This window comes from Eptatretus burgeri, chromosome 13 (genome assembly GCF_056783735.1).
Source record: "Eptatretus burgeri isolate ZD-2024b chromosome 13, Ebu_testis_v1, whole genome shotgun sequence".
NCBI classification, from domain to species: domain Eukaryota; kingdom Metazoa; phylum Chordata; class Myxini; order Myxiniformes; family Myxinidae; genus Eptatretus; species Eptatretus burgeri.
Window position 1 is genome coordinate 36,678,559 of NC_140973.1, and position 10,044 is coordinate 36,688,602.

The following is a 10,044-nucleotide window of genomic DNA, read 5'->3' on the forward strand; positions in this document are numbered from 1 at the left end:
ATATATATATATATATATATATATATATATATATATACATACATACACATATCAAAAGCAATAATAATCAGTGACACAATCAGCAATATTCCCCAAGAAATAATCCACTCTGCGTCGGACAGCATACTGCTAGGGATGAATTTGTGCCTGCAGCATGGTGGTGGACACTTTCAGCACTTCATTTAAGGTAATCAATTGTGTGGATCATGTCACGTCTTTCTGTAAAGGCCCTGTCACACCTTGACGATTTAGCCAGCGTATGCCGACGTATGAAAAATTTGTCTAAAACGCTGGCACACGTCGAATACGTTCTGGGTAAGTTTTGGAAACGTTAAGAGCATGCTGAAGCACACTGGCATACGTCATAGTACGCCGAGCTCGTCGACAAATTTTAAGGATGCTCAAAAATTTTCGATGTATGCCAGCGTATAACTCACACGTTCCGCATACACTGGCCATAAGTTGTAGGCATGTTATGCGATCGTTGACACACGTCGACACACGTTACTTGTAAGTTACTCATAAGTTGAAACACGTCGAGGTAATGTTTAGCGTACCCAAAACTTATTTCTAACCTATGAGTAACGTGCTTTGAACCTATGTGTAATGTATCTCCAACGCATATTAACGTATGTAGACGTATTTGACGTCTTCCGGATGACCACAGAACTTACTGAACGTGTTTCTAACTTACAGCTACCGTATAATGGCGTATGGTCAGTGTTTAGGGGAATTGGTATATAAAAATGGGCTTCACAGGAGGAACCCATCAGTGTTCCAGACTCCATGGTTTGTTTTTTTGGTTTTTTTTCTTCGGCATGACGGTGATGTTGACACTTCGTATCGATTTCTAGTGCGGTTATGATTTAAATCGTTGAGCGGCAGCCTATTAATAGGCTACGCCACGTGATCGGCGGCGATACGTGCCGCGCGCTATGCATAAGTTAGACTATCGTTGGGCATAGGTTGTGAACACCGCCAACACGATAAGCATTCGTTGGTATAAGTTATCTACAAGTTATCGAAACGTTCTGTGTACGTTACTAATACGTTATGCATACATCCAACTCGTTATGAATACGCCCAAAACTTTAAAAAAACATCAATGGTTCAGCGTACGCCAGCGTTTTACATACATTTTGATACGTTGCCATACGCTGGCTAAAACATCAAGGTGTGACAGGGCCCTAACATTCGGCTACATTTACACAAAATATTAGATTCCTAACAGATATATGTTTTTCGTTTGTGGGAATTATTTAGGGTTCTCGAATAAAAATAAAAATAATAAGCCGAAAATTGAAAGGGACAATTTTGGTGATTTTTGTGACGCTGACCTACCTTTGCAGTCTCAAAACGATGCCACTGAAAAAGAGACAACAACAGAGGTTACAGGTCTGTGAGAACAACTGGGTGAGGAGGATTGCAGGATGAAGAGGATGGATAGAAGGAGTATGGATGGACTGAGGGAGGAGATTGGTGTGCAGATGAGCTTGACGGGGATACTGGTAAAAAGATGGCTGAAGTGGGCTGGTCACTTGGAGAGAAAATGACAGGAAGAGAGAATGACAAAGACAGCGGAGAGGTTGAGCGAGCAAGGAAGGAGAAAAAGAGGGAAACCACGGTTGAAATGGGAAGATTGTGTGAGGAGGGATATCAAAAAGGTATGGGTCTCCCAAGACCCCCTTTATCACCTAATGCAGCCCAACTACAACCACCACCATCAAAAGACAAGAGTCTGTCGCCCTTGGGACTATTCATTCATTATTTCCATCTATTTTGGCATTCTAAGCCGTTCATCTGTGTGCCCAATTTTTCCATTCCCCCTTTATTTTCACTCATTTTTGCCTTTATGGCCTGCACCCACAGCAGATCATTTATTGAATGGATGTCACACCAGTCTCTTGACAAGACTGTTCGGAGCCATAGGAGAGGGGCTCCAATCTACCTCAGGAGTGGGGGATGATGTTCCTAACCCAAACCTCTTCACGTAACCCCGACCGCAGCTCACCTCCGAGCACATTCCTCAATGTCCACCATTATGTGAGCATCCACCATTTTGTGCATTTTCCCGAATGCCATCCAATTTAATGGACCGGCTTTCATTATTTATCAAAATAAACAAGTGAAGGTATATTTTATGGTAGACAATTCTAGTAACCGCACATCAGAGACAAATGAACCAAGACTATATCATGAATGTAACATCAGGTGTAAGTGGGATAAAGTGTTTCTGGCTTTGCCTGGATTTACCAAGAACTTCAACACAGGAGGATGCTATTCGGCCCATCAAGCCAACATCTTCGTGCTGTGCTCCCCATCCCCACCACTTCAAATCAAATCTTAAACTCTTCCAACAGGTACCACCAGAAACACACAATTCAACCCATCCACAACCCCCTTAACCCCAACCCCCCACAAGCCCCTCAGTCCCCCCCCCAATCATCCCAACATCACCTCCATCTTTGGATACTGTGCATCAACCCCTTATGTTATCACAATTTTAAACATCCTTCAGTGTTTATATAATAAATGAAAATGCACCCAATATATGTTAACGGTGTTCTTCTATCAAAAAATGAATTTTTCCTTCCACAAACTTGTCAATTAATCAATCACACAAACTTGTATTACATCATAAACTACAACGGCATTCGGTCGAGCGCATACCTCCGCCAGGATGAACAGTTTATGTTTTGTATACCACTGATAGACAGGATGTGCATCCGGACCTAAACCAAAATCTTTCATCAGTTTGTTCCTGTCACCTAACCAGATAAGCCTGGTATTGACTTAACGGTTTAGGGTGTTTGGCTTAAGATCTTAGGGTCTTGAGTTTAAGATCTTAGGATCTTGAGTTCAAGCCCCTGTCTGCCTGTTGAATTAATACCAGGTGGGTTGACTCAGCCTGTCATCCTTCCGAGGTCAGCGAAATGAGTATCAGCGTGATGGTAGCAGGGGGCATTACATCAGCGGCACAGCTGCACCCCAAGAAAATGATGCAGCCAAGCAGCCACAGGCTACACACGAATAAAGACATAAAAACTACCCGACTCATGTCATAACTCGTCCACAACGTTTTGAAATATGCTCTTTATCGTTTTGGCCCCATCTCTCAATGGTGAAGAATAGCTTAAAAAATTATAGTATCCGGATCTGGATCTTCACCAAAATATAATCAATTCATCCTTGTCACAGACTCGGTCTGTCCACCAAATGTCGTCCAAAACCATCCATAACCTCGTGAGATATCCTGCTCAGAGACAGGCAAAAGGACAAACACGGGGGAGGGGGGTGTTGAATAAATTATTTTCCTTAGGTGGCAGAGGTAAAAATTAAAAAAACTCTCATATCCGGATCCAGATCCAGATCTTCACCAAAATCTAAGATTTGTTCTCGTATATAATGTCACACAATGCAAGCAGCTGTCTCACTTCAGGACTGGTTTCCTATATCCACTGCCCCTGATGTTAACTCAGCCTGGGAATTATTCCACAGAAACCTGCTCTCCCTTATGCACAAATCCATTCCATCTCGTCTTCAGTTATCAAAGTAGGTACACATGGTCCTTCTTCCCACCCATGGTACAGAGCAACAGTGGCGAGGCAGTTGCTCCATTTCAGAGCAACTGCTGCACCATTGAATCACGTGGTAAGGCAGTTGCTCCGAAACAAGTTGCCCCATCTTCCTGGAAAGCAAACCCGACCAAATGCAATCTCAGATCATTCCACAAAGCCCGCAACAAGTGTGGCCACTCTCAGCAGAGCCAGGAAACAACATCTAACAACAACATTGAACTTTCAAACTTGTCTCCCTCTAAAACCTGGTGATGCCTTGTTGAGCCTTGTTAAGGCGGCACGCAACCGAACCACACCTAACCATATCTCTTAAAACCACCACAAGGGCCAAGAGAGAGAGAGAGAGAGAGAGAGAGAGAGAGAGAGAGAGAGAGAGAGAGAGAGAGAGAGAGAGAGAGAGAGAGAGAGAGAGAGAGAGAGAGATTCTGACCATCATGAGCAAAAATGGCCATCATAACCAGCTTTACCCCCAATAATCAAGCATATGCTGAAACACAGCAACCCATGCTCCCACATACCTGTGGGTGTCATCGCTTGGCACCCAACATTCCAATACATGGAGTTGTAGAAATCCTGAGCTAAAATCAACTTGCTCCATTTCCCCCATCCTCTGCCTGCTCCATTATTTTGTGTGCACCCTGTAACCTGGTTATTGTGTTTATGAGCTGAGGAAAAAAAAATAGAGCTCCACTGTTCAATATCTTTTGTGTTGGCCACCTCCATATCATCTGCTCCGTGTTATTGATCTATGAATATGTGCATGAAGATTGTAATACTGTATGTGCATTCCTGGGCAAACAAAAAAGATTTTACAATGGTCCTCTACAACCGCTTGTCCAATTCATGGGAAGCTTTAAACATCGGAGGGGCTCCCCAAGGAGAATATTTTTTGATAACAGATGTCAGAGTTCACACAGTATGGCAGCCATATTGCGTTAAAAGCAAAAAAATTGGACATCTTTTTCTCTAAAACCACGCAATGAAAAAATTTAAACTTGGCATATGTCATAAACTCCCGATGGGGTATATAGGGTGATAAAATGACATCATCAGTGAAGTGGTATTTCAGCCATAATTGGTTGAATCAAAATCTGTCTAAAAAAAATCTGAAACTTCAAATATCTGATCCATGACCCGATGTGAGTGAAGAATTTAATTTAAGAGGTCATTGATCACGTGGTCTGGTGGACATTTTGGATTGAAAATAAAAACATTAAAGTAAAAAATAAGAACTTTTCTCCAGAACCGCTTAACAGATCGATGTGAAACTTCATGCATATGATCGACGAGCCATGGAGAATACACATTTTGAATTTTTTTTTCATATTCACCTTTATTGATGCAATTTAGCCATAATGCACACAAAAGTGGTCGTTAAATATCCTAATAATTAATAAATAAAGCTACAGATAATGGCAATGCATGTATTTGACATAACAGGGTGCATAGATGATACTGCGGTATATGGGCAATAATTATAGTGGGCTATAATACTGTAGTAGCATGTTCAGTTAGCAATGGTATTTTTGTTCAGAATGAGTGTGCGAGGTGAGACTATGCGCTCTACGAGTACTGTTCTAGTTTATTACTGGGATTGTAGCATGTGCATAGTTTGATAAAGTATTATATTTTTGAAACTGGGTGGGCTCCACTCTTTCTACTGTACATATCCGTGGTACAAGGATAACCATCATTCTGTGGTCTACATTTAGCCACCGCAATTATAAGGGCTAATTTGTTCAGCCGTTCTTACAATTGGAGCATTAGGATCACTGGCCATAACATAACAGGCCATAACACACCTTTCCCAAAATTAGTAAATCGACACAATATAACAATCTGGGATTCAATGTAAGCCTTTCTTCATCGGTGATGCAAAGATATCCATTAATCTATTGAACGTTAAATGCATTGTAGACTGGAATTATCTCTACTATTCTGATTAACCACAGTAAGTTATTACCCTCGCTGAAGGAGAGGGTATTGCATTTGCGTCCGTTTGTTTGTATTTGTCTGTCTGTCTGTTTGTTTGTTTGTCCACACAGATCTTTCGTGTTTTTCTCCGCAACCGCTTGTTGGATTGAGACGAAATTTTCACCATTGGTGCGACGATTCATGTAGAATGTTATAATCATAATTATGACATCATCAATCACGTGGTGTGGTAGCCATATTGGAAAAACGGGAAAACTTTGGACTTCTATATCTCTGAAACCGCACCAAGGAAAAAATTGAAGCTTGGCAAATAGCAAGTACTCCTCATGGGGAATGAGTGTGGTTTCTTATGACATCATAGGTGCCCTCGATATGACGTCATAATTGCATATGTAGAACGCCACATCCAATCAGTAAAAAATTTTGAGGGTCGTCCAGGGATAAAATGGTCCACCGAAAAAAAAAAAACATTTATGACGTCATCGGTCACGTGATTTGGCAGCCATGTTGTTTTGATTTTTTGAAAAACCTTCAAAAATCTTCTTCTCTGAAATGGCTGAACAGATCAAGGCAAAACGTTACACATATGACTGCCTATCCATGAGGAACAAACGTTTCACGCATATGGCATCATAGGTTACATGGTTTGGCAGCCATATTGGATTTACCCTAAAACATGTTTTAAAAAAATCTTCTTTTCCATAGCAGCTGGACAGATCGAGGTTGAACTTCACTTAAATGTTCCACAAGGCATGTGTGTACAAGGTTGTTGAGGAATAATTGATGTCACAAGGTTTGGCAGCCATATTGGATTGAAGAAAAGTATTAAATAATGTTTTCTCTGAAACTGCTTAATCAATTGACATGAAACTTCAAAATTGTGATCTCAGAGTGATGCGGACTATATGTTTTAAATTTCAACTTAATTGGACACATGGTCTGGCAGCCAGAATTATTGAAGTTTTTTGATGTGGGTTTTATTTTTTTTTAACAAGGCTCACTTGGCTGTGCCTGGATGAGTTTGAAGGTGGAAGAGTAGCAGCTGAAAGACAAATCCCATCCAGATTCCTCCTGATGACTTCATCTTTGCTTTTTACATGTTTGGCTTCCTTCTGATTACTCCAATGCAGGGACTGTACCTAGTTGGTCTTCCATTTGATCTGAATTGAATTTCTTTTAATCCCATTCTGAATTCGATTGAATAATCGTAAAAAATAAAAAAAAAACCGTCATGGGTCAGGGTTAGGTGTCCGATCACAGCAGAACGTCTTGGTACCCGGTCATCACTACCAGTAGTTATAAAGTGGCAGTTCTAATTATTTCTTTTTAATTACGTAACACACCAGCACACAAACACCACACAAAACAAGTCCTGACGAAGGTCTGCAATCTCTGATTGTTCTTTTTCTAGTTCTCTTTGCATTGCTCCACCCAAACATTTTTTTCACATAGCCACAAATAAGATAGTGAACCTGTACCAATTATATCTCTACAAGTATATGCCCAAGCTGGCAGGATAAGTTAGAGGTTGCATACTCCTAGATTCAATTCTCTACCGAACTGTAAGCCATTGTCCCAGTGATTCGCAGGTATGGCATTCCATCAGTAAGCAAGTTGCCCGTCAGAGTATGTTAAGCCGGCTGTGCGGTTTGTTCACATTCTGTTGTGAAGTTGTGGACGTAGGTGTTTGATCTGTGACCATGTCGTCATACCTCGTTCCCACAGGTTAGATTAAAGACTTAACGGTATCTTTTGAAAATATAGAAAGTAGGTCATTGTGTATCATTATTGGTCTTGGAGAATAACAACCTGCACAGTGTACGTTCTTACCAATGAAAACGCTCATGATTGATCATACACTTGTTTTATGCCTTATGGCAAGATATGATGTTAATCATCGTAATAGTATCAGAAATAACATTAAAACCCATGCATGGATGGAGTCTACATAGAATGACATAGTTCAAAGATGAATGCTCTATCGTCTACACCAATCCAGCGATTCTGCTTTTGTACTTGACGTCATCCACTAATGTTGTAAACATATACGCTTACCAAATATCGTATAGGAATCCGAAAGCAAATTGTCCTTATATAGGACATCATAAAAGACTCATTCATATCTGATATTATACTCACTGCTATCGTAAAACCAAAAAAAACTCGAGTGCATCTTATAACACTCACATATATATATATATATATATATATATATATATATATATATATATATATATATATATATATATATATATATATATATATATATATAGTATATTTTCTGAAAGAATTACTCAAGGATGTTTACATGTTGAAGGCAATAACTCGAGCTGCAGCTTTAGAAAGACCATCTACAAAGCATACACTGCAAAAGGATTTCTGCTCAAAGAGGTCACAGCAAAATATTGTGGACCGTCACTTCAGCTTAAAAGTCCAGGTGTCACTTAGAGCCGCAAATTAGCCATGGTGGATTAACCCTCTGGCAGAAGCTAAGTCATTAGTAAAGCCAACCGGCTCATTTTCAGGCTTAGCTGACGATAGCTGGTACTTTGGGTGGTTTTTATCCATAGGGATGAGTACACTGCTTTTATGGGAAGCTTATAACAAAGCAGGGTCTGAAGAATATTTATCCACAGTGCAATATCATGGAAGAACCACTTAAACGTCCAAGTGTGCAATGATCTCCAGGATTTCCAAAAAGATGACGTGAATATCGGGCTTTTAAGTTTATTTCAAATTCAAAATTAACTTTCTTGTATGAGTTCCTTTACAAGGAGCTTCGACATAGGAGGAGACCATTATTGGCCAATCAAGCCTGTGCAATGGTTGCTAATCTATGGCTGTTTGACCATTTTTTTATCCTTTTAAAATGCTGAACATCAAGCAAGGAAGCAGCTCATAGCATTTTCAGTCTTTGGTATGACTCAGCTAGGGTTCAAACCGATGACCACCCAGACTCAGAGCTGGTGCTCGAATCATAACCCCACCGAGTTAGGTCTTGTACAGGCTGGTGCAGAGCCGACTGACACATTTGGATATGCAATAATTAAAACACACGAGCTTTGTGTTCAAAGCTTGCAGCTTTATTATTTATGGTAGATAACAACAGGAAGGTGGCCTCCATCAGTTGCACTGCATGGTCTAAGAAAAATGGACCCATAACCCCAAAAGTTCCCATCCCACCCATCGGACAGGAGAGTGGTCTGAAATGTGTCAGTCGGCTCTGCACCACCCTGTATAACCAATGGCTCATTTGAAAGTCCTGCAAACTTGGCAAGGCTTATAATAATGAGGAAAGTATCATTCTCTTGACACAGCGTCGGTGCTGCATGCCAAAGCAGTTTCTCGATAAGGGTTTTGTCTGGGTGGTTCTTCACCCTTGCCTTCCTAACAGTCGGTCAGAGTAGGAATTTGTCTTTTTTTCAGGGTGCTTGCGATAACTCACCAACTCTTGGTGAAACACACAATGAGATCTTTAACGTCCACCAACAGACAGTGCTGGCAGACAGGTCCCCCAACAGCTTAAGCTCTATCTGAGGGGTGGTGCACACACTGATGGCTCGCCATGCATGTGAAACACCAGAGTGATAGTTTATAGCTGGGTCAACATACGAACCCTGGCTAGACAGCTCAAAGGCAAGTCTGAGCTATCCCACCAGCACAGCAATGTTTTAACGGTGATGAAAAGCTAACATGTGTGTTTAGAAAATATTATGCTATGAACGAATATATCTGATATTTCTGATTCAAGCAACCTTTGAAAAGCAACATGATGGTCTCGGGTAACTTTTGAATACTTTAACATCAGTCAACAGATGACGTCAATACCCGCTCGTGTAATTTTATATCATAATCTGATGTTATCTCAGATCATTTTAAAACAATGTCATTGAAGTGGATAAAACGTACAATGTTTGAAGAATCATGTACGGATTTCACCTCCCCTCCCCCCCCCCAATTCCATCCATCCATACCATACTCTGTGCAGAGCGTTGGCACTGCCTAATCAGTCTCCTTGGCTATTGGGCACAATCCTGGATGGGTCGCCACTCCGACACAGGATACCAGAAAGCTGGGACTCCCTAACACGTTAATATAGTTATTCGTGTTTGTCATATGTGTCCTTTATAACGTCCTTAAGAACAGTAAGTTTCCTGTTTGGAATGATTTTCAATTTTGTTTGACTTCCAGACATGTAGAGTAAAAATATTTTCTCACTCCTCTCTATGCATGTGCGATTGGGACAAATTCAGAGACAAAATACTGTTAAGCCACAGGTTTGTTTTCCGATTCACATTCCGATTCATGTTCAAAATATAACATTCAATTTAAATACATTGTTCAATACCCATTTGGGAAATAGCTAGAACAAATAACACATCTGGGACAATGACATGATCTGGCTCTCTGTCTCTCTATCATGTGCCATACTCTTGATGACATCTTGATCTGGATGGTCGGTGCCACCGAAGCAACTTCCTGAGCAATGGTTATACTGGGTGGTTTTCAATTAAGGCAGCAGTAGTTGGGG